Below are 11,594 nucleotides of genomic sequence, written 5' to 3' on the forward strand. Positions count from 1 at the left end.
GCCTCTCTTTTCTCTATTTTCTCTCATGCGGCTGCTCACTAGGTTAATTGGAATTTCTCTTAAATCACACGGCTGCACTAAAAATACAATATATATAAATATATATATATATATATATATATATTAAAGTCGGCAGAAGAGGTTCCTATTACAAATAGGATTCGGTCAACTAAGGTGAATTTATACTGACTTGGGCTTGTGGCAATTCAAGCCACACATGGGCCCACTTCAACAAATCTCCACCTTGGCTTGAAATTGATCAAGCTACACTAGCAAACTCGTCCATCACCTCCACCTTAGCCCTTAAGGGCTCACAAGCTGCAAACATCAACCATAATCCTTCATAACACAATCCCTCATCCCTGCAACTCATCCTCCTGTCCTCAAGTTAGAAGACCAATTGAAGCTGCGCACAGTTTCAACTTCTCAATAGTGACACCCTTAGTCAACATGTCTGCCGGGTTCTAAGATCCACAAATCTTCTCAAGCATTACCAGCTTATCTTTAACAAGATAACGGATAAAGTGGTATTTTGTCTGTATGTGCTTCGACTTTGAATGAAAAGCCGAATTTTTGGCAAGAAAGATTGCACTCTGACTGTCACTGTGTAGAATGCCCATCTCCTGCTTCTTACCTAATTCATCTAAGAAACCATGTAGCCAAATCATCTCCTTTCCAGATTCAGTTGCTGCAACATACTCAGCTTCTGTAGTAGACAAAGTAACAATCTTCTGTAGATTTGAAACCCATGATATAGCTGTACCACCCAGAGTGAAAACAAACCCTGTAGTACTCTTTCTACTATCAATATCACCAGCAAAATCAGCATCTACATAACCCTGTAGTTTCAAACTTGCACCTGTGAAGCAAAGACATGTATCTGATGAACCCTTCAGATATCTCAAAATCCACTTGACTGCCTCCCAATGCTGCTTTCCAGGCCTACTCATGAATCTGCTCACAACTCCCACTGCATGTGCAATGTCTGGCCTTGTACACACCATAGCATACATCAAGCTGCCAATAGCTGAGGCATAGGGCACCTTGCTCATATGATCCCTTTCTTCTTCTGTCTTCGGTGACTATTCTTTGCTTAGTTTGAAATGACTACCCAAGGGTGTGCTCACTGGTTTAGCTTCATTCATGTTGAACCTGCTGAGAACTTTCTTCACATACTCTGACTGTGAAAGCTTCAGTGTACCATTAGCCTTGTCTCTAATGATTCTCATACCAAGGATTTGTTTTGCAGCTCCCAAATCCTTCATTGCAAATTGTTTGGACAATTGCTTCTTCAGATTATTAATCTCCTCAATGCTAGACCCTGCAATAAACATATCATCCACATACAACAGTAATATGATGTAAGAATTGTCAAAAGACTTAACATAGCAACAGTGATCAGCTTCACATCTCTTGAACCCAATTCTATGCATAAAACTGTCAAATTTCTTGTACCACTGTCTAGGAGCTCGTTTTAGGCCATACAAGCTCTTTCTCAGTTTGCAGACTAAATTCTCTTGTCCTTGAGCAATGAACCCTTTTGGCTGAATCACGTAAAAGTCTTCCTCTAAGTCACCATGAAGGAATGTTGTATTCATATCTAACTGCTCAAGATGTAAGTTTTCTGCGGCCACCATTCCCAGTACCAGTCTAATTATTGACAGCTTCACAACTGGAGAAAATATCTCTGTGTAGTTAATGCCCTCCTTATGCTAGAACCCTTTAACAACTAATCTGGCCTTGTAACGTTTGCTACCATCATGCTCATTCTTTATTCTGTATACCCACTTGTTGTGCAAAGCCTTCTTTCCTACTGGCAATTCAGTCAGTTCCCATGTCTGATTCCCCAACAAGGAATCCATCTCATCCTTCATGGCTAACTCCCACTTGCTTGAATTCTCATCTTGCAAGGCTTCATCATAACACTCTGGCTCACCACCATCAGTCAACAGGAAATAATTTAGAGTGGGTGAATAACGCTGTGGAGGTCTAATATTCTTGGAAGATCAGCGGACTTCAGCTACATGTGTACTCAGATCTACCTGTGAATTTACATTCTCCTTATCTTCTTCACCCCTTTTCTGGACAGTACCTTCAGTCAATTCATCTAAGTTGACAAATTCAGATTTCTTCTGATCTATCTCTGTAACATCTGACACTACAGTTGACCTGTCCTTATACATAACCTGTTCATTAAATATCACATTTCTATTTATGATGATTTTCCTGTTTTGTTTATCCCAAAACCTATAGCCAAATTTCTCATCACCATAGCCAATGAAAAAACATATTTTAGACTTTGCATCAAGTTTACTACGAGCATTAGAATCAATATGAACATAAGAAACACAACCAAAAACTTTTAAGTGTGAAAACTTTACCTCTTTACCGCTCCAAACCTCCTCAGGAAGTCTGAACTCCATGGGAACTGATGGTCCTCGATTTATCAGGTAAGCTGCAGTGCTAACAGCATCAGTCCATAAAGTTTTTGGTAGTCCAACATGCAATCTCATACTCCTAGCACACTCATTAAGAGTTCTGTTCATGTGCTCAACCACTCCATTCTGCTGTGGTGTCCTAGGAATAGTCTTCTCCATCCTAATTCCCTGTGCAGCACAATACTCACTGAACCCTCCATCTATATACTCTCCTCCATTATCTGACCTCAAACATTTTACTTTCAAACCTGTTTCTGTCTCAACCATGGCCTTCCACTTCTTAAAAGTTTCAAATACATCAGATTTATTTTTCAGAAAATAAACTCATACCTTTCTGCTTGAGTCATCAATAAAAGTGATGTAGTACCTTGAACCTCTAAGAGATGCAACCGGAGAAGGCCCCCACAAATCAGTGTGTACTAACTCTAAATTTTTAGCCTTCGGTGTCTTGCCAGTTTTTAAGAAGCTCACCTTTTTCTGCTTTCCTAAGATGCAGCTTTCACACATGTCAAAATCAATGGACTTCAATTCTGGTAGTTTTCCTTTTGACAGCAGCATCTTCATCCCTTTATCACTCATGTGACCAAGTCTGCGGTGCCATAGGCTTGTATCAGTACTTGCATCAGCAACTGCAATTGTGTCTCTTGGACATGAGGTCATATACAGAGTACCAGTCTTCTTTCCACGAGTCAATACCCTAGCTCCCTTTGTAACCTTCCAAGTACCACCAACAAATAGTATTGCATGTCCTTCATCATCAAGTTGTCCAACAGAAATCAGATTCCTCCTCAAGTCAGGAATATGTCGAACCTTCTCCAGTAACCAAACAGACCCATTGGGCAACAATATTCGGACATTTCCCATACCAACAACATCCAAGGCTGAACCATCAGCCAAATACACCTTACCAAAATAACCTGCAACATAATTTTGTATGATTTCTCGGTGTGGAGTGGTATGAAACGAAGCTCCTGAATCCAAAACCCAATCATCAAGTGGACTGTCTATTGCAAGAAGTAATGCATCCTGTACCTCTTCTGTTACAGCATTAGCAGAATCATCTTCATTCTTCTTCTTAGGACTTTTGCATTGATTCCTAAAGTGACCTGTTTTCCCACAGTTCCAGCATTGTACTTGTTGGCCTGATCTAGATTTGCTTCTGTTTCGATTAGAATTTTTGAATTTTGATCTGCCTCGGTTTGAATTTCTGTCATTACCTCTGCCTCTTGTCTCAAGGTTTAGGGCAGAACCAGATCCTGAGGTTTCGCCTGCATCTCTTTTGCGAATCTCCTCAGCCAGAATTAAATCTCGTATGTCATTGTACTTCAGCTTTTCTTTTCCTGTAGAATTGCTTACTGCCATCCTCATTGCCTCCCAACTGTTTGGCAAAGAAGCCAAGACGATCAGAGCACGAATCTCATCATCAAAATCAATTTCTACAGACGACAATTGATTTGTGATAGTATTAAATTCATTCAGATGTTGTGCTACTGATGCATTCTCTGTCGTCTTCAAATTGAACAATTTCTTCATCAGATGCACCTTGTTGTTTGCGGACGGCTTTTCATACATACCGGACAAAGCCTTCATTAAATCTGCTGTGGTCTTCTCCCTTACAACATTGTGTGCAACAGACCTAGACAGAGTTAACCTAATAACTCCCAATACCTGTCTATCAAGAAGAGCCCATTCCTCAACCTTCATAGCCTCAGGTTTTTCTCCTAGAAGCGGTAGATGCAACTCCCTCCCATAAAGGTAATCCTCGATTTGCATCCTCCAAAATCCAAAGTCTGTGCCATCGAATTTCTATTCCAGACGCCTTTCCTGCTTCCTCTGCCATTGCTCCCACTCAAACCTAACCCTAGGCTCTGATACCAGTTGTAGGGAATTTAAGCAAAATCCCAACCTGTGAGAAACAAAACAAATAGAGAAAACACACGCCAAAGAAAACAATCACACGCACAAGACAATATTTACTTGGTTCGGCAATTTGCCTACGTTCACGGAGTTGCAGGGATTTCACTATTATCAGGGAAAATACAATAGTGCACAAAAACACTCTCAAGAAACCCAATTCTCAATTACACCCTAGCACTCTCTCACTGAAAAAAAAAAATAAGAATAGAAGCTGACTGCCTCTCTTTTCTCTATTTTCTCTCATGCGGCTGCTCACTAGGTTAATTGGAATTTCTCTTAAATCACACGACTGCACTAAAAATACAATATATATATTAAAGTCGGCAGAAGAGGTTCCTATTACAAATAGGATTCGGTCAACTAAGGTGAATTTATACTGACTTGGGCTTGTGGCAATTCAAGCCACACACGGGCCCACTTCAACAATAGGTTGTGTATAATAGTCACTATTTGAGAGAATTTATATCACGAAAAAGGTCACCTGAATAAATTTACACCACAAACATTTATGCATGAGAATCTACACAGAAAAGACCAATCAAAGGATTTTTTTTGGATAGAAAAAGGAAAATTCATGCATGAAAATGTTAGTTAAGGAATTTTCATTTTTGCTAAAAAAGAAAAATGCGATTTAAAAAATTCTTTTAATAGTTGTCATTTCTATTTATAGGTGATATTATAGATGCTTTTAATACGAACTAGCTTGAGTCTCGTACTCTTATACTGTGGACCTGTTGGGATTTGGACAATTGTAGACTGCTTGTTATGCTTTGCTCATATATTGTAACTATTATTTGAATGATATTGTGATTTTTTATAATAATTAATAAAAAACAATTTAAACCTAAAAACTTTTTTTTTTCCTAAAATAAGGGAGAGCATGCAATTGATTTTTTATTTAAAGTGATTAAAACAATAAAAATATTAGATACTCATATAGCCATACGTTAGTATTATCATGAAGAAAAAAAAAAAAGAGTTAATTAGTATGACTCTTTGTTTGCCAAGGTAATATAGTTAGTTATATAATATAGAACTAGATATATGGTTAGATATCAATGAAAAATAAAGTAATACCAGAAAAAATCTATTGGGTTAAGTGGAGTACTATTTGCTCCCCAAAATTGCTTGGCAGTTTTGAGTAAGGTGATGGGAGTAAGTTTAATATTTTGGGGACAAAATTGGTTACCACAGTTCCTTAATTCCAGAATTTCTTCTCCACAAAACAACTCGTTTACCTCTACTATTAGTGATTTATTTTTGGATGGGTCAAAGACCTGAAGCTTTCAAACGGATTCTGGTTAATAGGTTCTAGGAAGGGACAGACCCAGAAGTTCAAACTAAGTGGCAGAGTATAAGCAAAATAAAAAATTTGTTAAACTCCAAATAAGAATTCATTTCGTATTCTCAAACTACAAACAAAGACAAAGAGACAAAATCATTGATCCAATGATCCTTAATATATTACTTACCAACCAAGATTATTACTGAATTATATATAATTAGAATAGTATTTTTTTTATATTAATTACGCTAGTTTTTTTATTAGAATTACTAAGATAAAAATAACATAGGACTAAAATTAATAAGAAGTAATAAATATGAGGTAGTGACGTGTTGGTGTATGGAAATTGGTTTATAAAAAATATTGAACAATTTAAAAACTAATGGGTAAATCCATAAATGAAATAATCAAAAAGCAATTTTTTTCCAGCCTATACCGCATCTTTTTCCCAAATCCCAAGTCGCTATTGCCCCTTCTTTACTTTTCTTCCACATGTTTCTAACAGGCTTTCACGTCTTCCTATCAACATAAAATCTACACACTTTCAAACATTTAGCTCTCTCTCAAACAGTTTCAGTTCACTTCAGCCTTATGAAATTTCACAGCCACTACCACTCATAGCATTGCTCACGTGAAATTTTAGAGTTGCTCATGTGGTCGTTCACGCCGCCAGTCAGTGACTGTGAGAGGCTCAAAAAGTTGATTATTATGTGAGAGAATAAAGAGACCATGAGCATTTTTTTAACAAAATTGGACAAAATGTTTAAATTAAATAAATTTAAAACTTAGAAAATAAATTTCAATCAAACTTAGAAAGTTAAAATTTGCATTTTAGCCTCTCTTTTTTTGTCATGAATTTCAGTTGTTAATATGGCTGAATTTTTGTTTGGGTTGGTTTTTTTGGGTATATAATTGTTGTTGTTTGAACTAGGTTGTGATATTGTTTGGGTTAGATTTGGATTGTGGTGTTGTTTGGGCTGGGTTTTAATTTTAATTTTGAGGAGGAAGGCCTAACACTATTTTTAACTGGGCCCAAGTTGAAAATGGGTATACTACATATACTATTTCTTTTTTTTTTTGGGTAGAGTCAGGCCCCTACAGGTTCTGCTCTAGGATGAGGATACTCTGTGTTGGCCATTGACACAGGATGGTGATTATTCGGTCAAGACAGTGCATAATATGCTTACTGATACTAAATTCTCAAATCTTCTAGGTGCTTCAAACAATATATGAGAGCAATAATTTGTTTGGAAAGGGGTTTGGAAGCTTTGGTGCCTAATAAACTGACACTTCATTTGGCGATTCTGTAATGAGTCACTTCCAACCAGAAGTAGCTTGTTGTATATATAGGAGGCAGGTCATTCAAGATTGTTTTCATTCTTTGTGGAGCTAAGATGATGCTAAAGTGGTATGGAAGTCTGAACCGTTGTTTAAGAAGTTTTTGGAGTGCAACTACGGGTCTGGTGTCGATTTGATGGAGGACTTATATCCTCACCAAATCCTCCAAATATACCGCTGCTCTTTTTGCGACACTTGCTTGGAGCTTATGGGAACGGTGAAACAAGCTTCGGATGAACCAACCAACTTGGGAAATATGGGAGCTGGGGCTTAAGGCAAAATAGTATCTTCAAGATTTTCTAGAAGCCCAGAAACAGCTGGCTTCAGGAAGGACTCCTTCTCAACCTGTAAAATGGTCTCCACTGACCCAAGTAGGATACAAAGCCAATTTTGAGGGGGTTGTGTTTTCTGATATATCTATGGCAGGTATCCAATGGTCTTAATACTGCAACAATGAGCCAAAAACATTCCTCTCCCTCACTCTGTTGAAGCCATTGAAGCTTTTGCTGCAGTTCAATTTGCCAAGGATCTTAATAAGGTTCGTATCAGCCAAGAATGATGAGAAACTCAAAGAAGTGAAGCATGAGATTGAGACTCCTGCTGTTGTAAAAAGAACCATTGGTGCAAGACCAAAGGAAAAAGGGAAGTTATTACCCAAAAATCAAAGGGGGCCTCAAGTGAAGCATGTGTGTCATCATTGTGGCATACAAGGACACACAAGGCCAAATTGTTTCAAGCTTCCTGCACTTAAGAAGGCTGACTCTATGTGTAGCCAAGAAAGTTCAAAGAGAAGACCAAAGGGAGCACAAGCTAAAGGAGATAGTGAAGGACATCTCATTGGAGAAGTTATGGAAATGTTGAAGAACATATCACTAGGCCTTGCTAGCTTCACTCCGAGATTTGAAAGTTACGTTGGTTGTACCCCTCCATCAAAGGCTCTCACCCAAAACACTCGTAAAGTGTGGGTGAAAAAGGGTATTCATGCATGATCACTCTCTATGCCCATGCATTAATACTTCCAATGTTTAGGGTCATAGGTTCATGCATCATGACATACATAATACTAACTTATCATTGCTTCCAGTTTATAGCATGTTTCTTTTACAAGTTTTGTTTTGTACTTATTTTTGTTAATCTTACTTTACTTGTTCTATTTTTTAGTGTGTTGAAAAATTCAAAAACTCATAAAAATTGAAAAAGCTTCAAAAAGTTTGATCGCTTGTGTTGTGTATATCACATGTGAGTTTGGCCTAGTACCTTTGTACTAATGGCGTAGTGTATTTACGAGCTTAGCTTGTTTTGTATGCACATATATCTTTGCGCGAGAAATCTTGAAAACTATGTGTGATTATAGTAAATAGATCTTCAAGTTTGTCATATATGTTCACTTCTATAATTGAGATAGACCATTTAACTTAGTACCAGTTGTGTATGACTTGATTGAATTGATCATTGAAACTTCACTCTGGTCTAAGAACTATTCCACATTTGATACTCACACACAACACACAAGACTTGTGTTCAACAAATGCTTATTTCATTTGTGTGATTATACATGATCAAATGTGATATGTATCCTCAATTGCTTGCCGATCAAACCCAAAAAGATTTTTGAGTATTCTATTTGGTTTTAGAATGTTTTTATACTTTCGTGTTTTAAGTTTTTGTTCAAAATGCATGTTTGTGTTGTTTTTCAAAAACTTGTTCAGAGGCCTTTTCGCGAGAAGCTCGCAACTAAGCAATTCCCGCGAAAAGAGGTTAAGGCAAAAAATTGGAAATCACAAATTTCAGACAAAGACTTTCATGACTGTCTCACGACTGTTTCGCGACTAACAACTTCCCACGAAAGATTTTGTGCTTCAGTGGTGTTTTTAGGGAGTAATTTCGCGACTATCTAACCCTCGAAAAACGCGTGTTTTCAATTTTATAAGGCTGATGTGACTGTTTTTTTAAAACACTCTTAAGTTACCTCCTTTGCCTCACTCGTGCCTCTCTTAACCCCAAACTATTTTTTCATTCAAAACCTCATCACTTTCAAGCACAATCTTTGCACAATCAAATCAAAGGTATGTTTTCAACATTCTTTTCATCTTAGATTATGCAGAATTTGTTTTAGGGTTCTTGAATTGGGGATTTTCGAAAAAGGGGTTGGGAACTATGATTTTGGGCAAAAAAAATTTCAAAATTTTGATTGGGTTGTGTCCCATTTGCCTTGATTGTATCTATGTTGGCCCCTTGTGGCAATTTGAACTTGTATTTAGGCATATTTCCATATGTTCATGCATTGCCCATATGTGTAGTGTAGTGTTGCATTCCATGTGTTTGTCAAAATGCTCAAGTGGCATTTTTGAGTTGGTTGGACTCAAATGAGTTCCAATTCTTGGGTTTACCCTTGATTGAACTTGGTAAACATGTTTTGATCATTGGGTATGTGTTTTACACACTGTGCCCATCTTGTGCCTCACCATGCCTTGCCATGCATCACCTAGGCACACCTCATGCACAGTAGATGCACACACATGCACAGTTGCTAATTTTTGCTTTTTTTGCTAATGTTTACATGGTTTAGCACTTATAGCATATTGTTTTAACTTTGCTGTGTTTTGTTTTAAGTCATTATACTTATGTTTGGACTAACTTAACACTAATCAAGTTTGTGTTTTGTTTTTGTGGTTTGCACTTATGTTTTTCTGGTTTGTACTTACTTATGCAGATGTCTCCATTCAAGACGTCAGCTGTGAAAGGAGGCAACATCAAAGGAAAAGAGCCTATGATTGATGTTGATAACCTCTCACCAAGGCCAAAAAGGACTCGATCACCGATAGGAGTTTTTGATCCTAACTATTTCAGATCCTATGCTGCTCTTCAGAATTATGAGAGCTACTTTAGAGATGCATCGTTGTTGGTTGAAAGGGCTGTTGAGCAAGTGTCTCTTCTTGACACAAAAATCCCTCAATGGTTTGCCACCAAGGATTGGAACTACTTACTTTCCAACCTTGATGATGCATACGAGAACATGGTGAAAGAGTTTAATGCTAATGCCATTGTTGAAGGAGAGGAGCTTAAATGTTGGGTTAGAGGAAAGAGTTTCTCAGTAACACCGGTTTATCTGGTGGAGATCCTTCACATCAACCAGCCAATGTTTACTACACTACTGGTATATGATGATATGAATTTGGATGAAGAGATTCTTCGGGAGGCCTTAGGAAATAACTTGGAGTTCTCATCCAATGGAAAATCAGCAAGTGTGGCATCTCTATCTCCCAAATTAAGGCTACTCACAACGATCATGTTTCACAACCTCTATCCTTTGTCAAGCACCGGGTACATGAATCTCGATCGAGTGTTATTCCTACATGATCTGATCACTAACGAGGAGATTGATGTGTGCTCTCATATTTTTCACATCTTGGCAAAAACAGCTGAATGGACTGCTTCAAGGAATTGTATTCCCTTCTACCGCCTTTTCTCAAAGAACTTGAAGCTTAAAGGCGTGCACCCTTTGGAAGATGAGCATCCATACCCACAACCAAGTCCAATAAACATCTGTACTCTCAATGCAAGTATTAGTCACACCAAAAAGAACACCAAACAAGAGGGTCATGCTACCTCGGGATGTTCAAGCTCTACCTCCGATGCTTATGATGAAAATCTAGACAACATTATGGCTACTCTCCAAGTGATTAATACCAAAATATCCAGGCTAGCTACCAGCATGCACTTCCAACACATTCGCTTTGACACAAAGTTCACATCTCTCTAGACTCAGTTGGACCAAATTTAGAGGAAGCTAGAAGAACATGGAGACTAGCTATTCCATGACAAAAAGGGGGGGGGGGTGTAGTGATAGGGGGAGGAGAAGCTAGAACTACTATTTGTCTATTTTTATTGCTTTCTTTTAAAGCTTAAGTATATTATTTTTAATTTTCAATTTAATATTCAGCACTTCTATTTATTTCATTGTTTTGTAGCAATTTTTTAGTACTTTTAGATGTTGCAAAACTATCTTAAGTACCTCACACTTGTACCCTAGTAGGATTTTGTATCCTTGATGCAAATACTTCTTGTATTTTGCATTGGTTGTGTGTTGGACATGCAATTGATCATTGTGATTGGTCTTTATTGCTTTCCATGTCCGAATGACCATTTTCTAGCTAAATGTTCATTGTAGTCATTCTTTAATGACTAACCTTGTTTAATCAAGATATGCTTACATGTTATATAGTGTTTATGAACTTGATCGCACTTTACTTGCTCATATACGTACCATGTATTCAACTTGTCATAAGCTTAATAAAAGTTTTGTTTGTGGCGAGTGTTTCATGTTACAGGTATATACGTGCAAGTTCTTCACAGCTTCTAGATTAGGTGTGAGTGAGTTTTGCCACTGTTCCCAAACTCACGTTTAAGTCTAGAGTCTGTTTTAGGGGTTTTGTCACAGAATAGCCAAAGGGGGAGATTGTAAAGTTGTAATTTACAACTATTTTATGTTGGCTTTAATTTCGTGCCAAATTTGATTGTAATTATGTTTAATCTTATGTACCTTGTATTTTATGTGGGATTTATTTGTAAGGGTTGTGTGTGAGAGAGAAAGTGTGAAGACTCAAGGAAATTGA

Source organism: Quercus lobata, chromosome 4, assembly GCF_001633185.2.
Source record: "Quercus lobata isolate SW786 chromosome 4, ValleyOak3.0 Primary Assembly, whole genome shotgun sequence".
Classification (NCBI taxonomy): domain Eukaryota; kingdom Viridiplantae; phylum Streptophyta; class Magnoliopsida; order Fagales; family Fagaceae; genus Quercus; species Quercus lobata.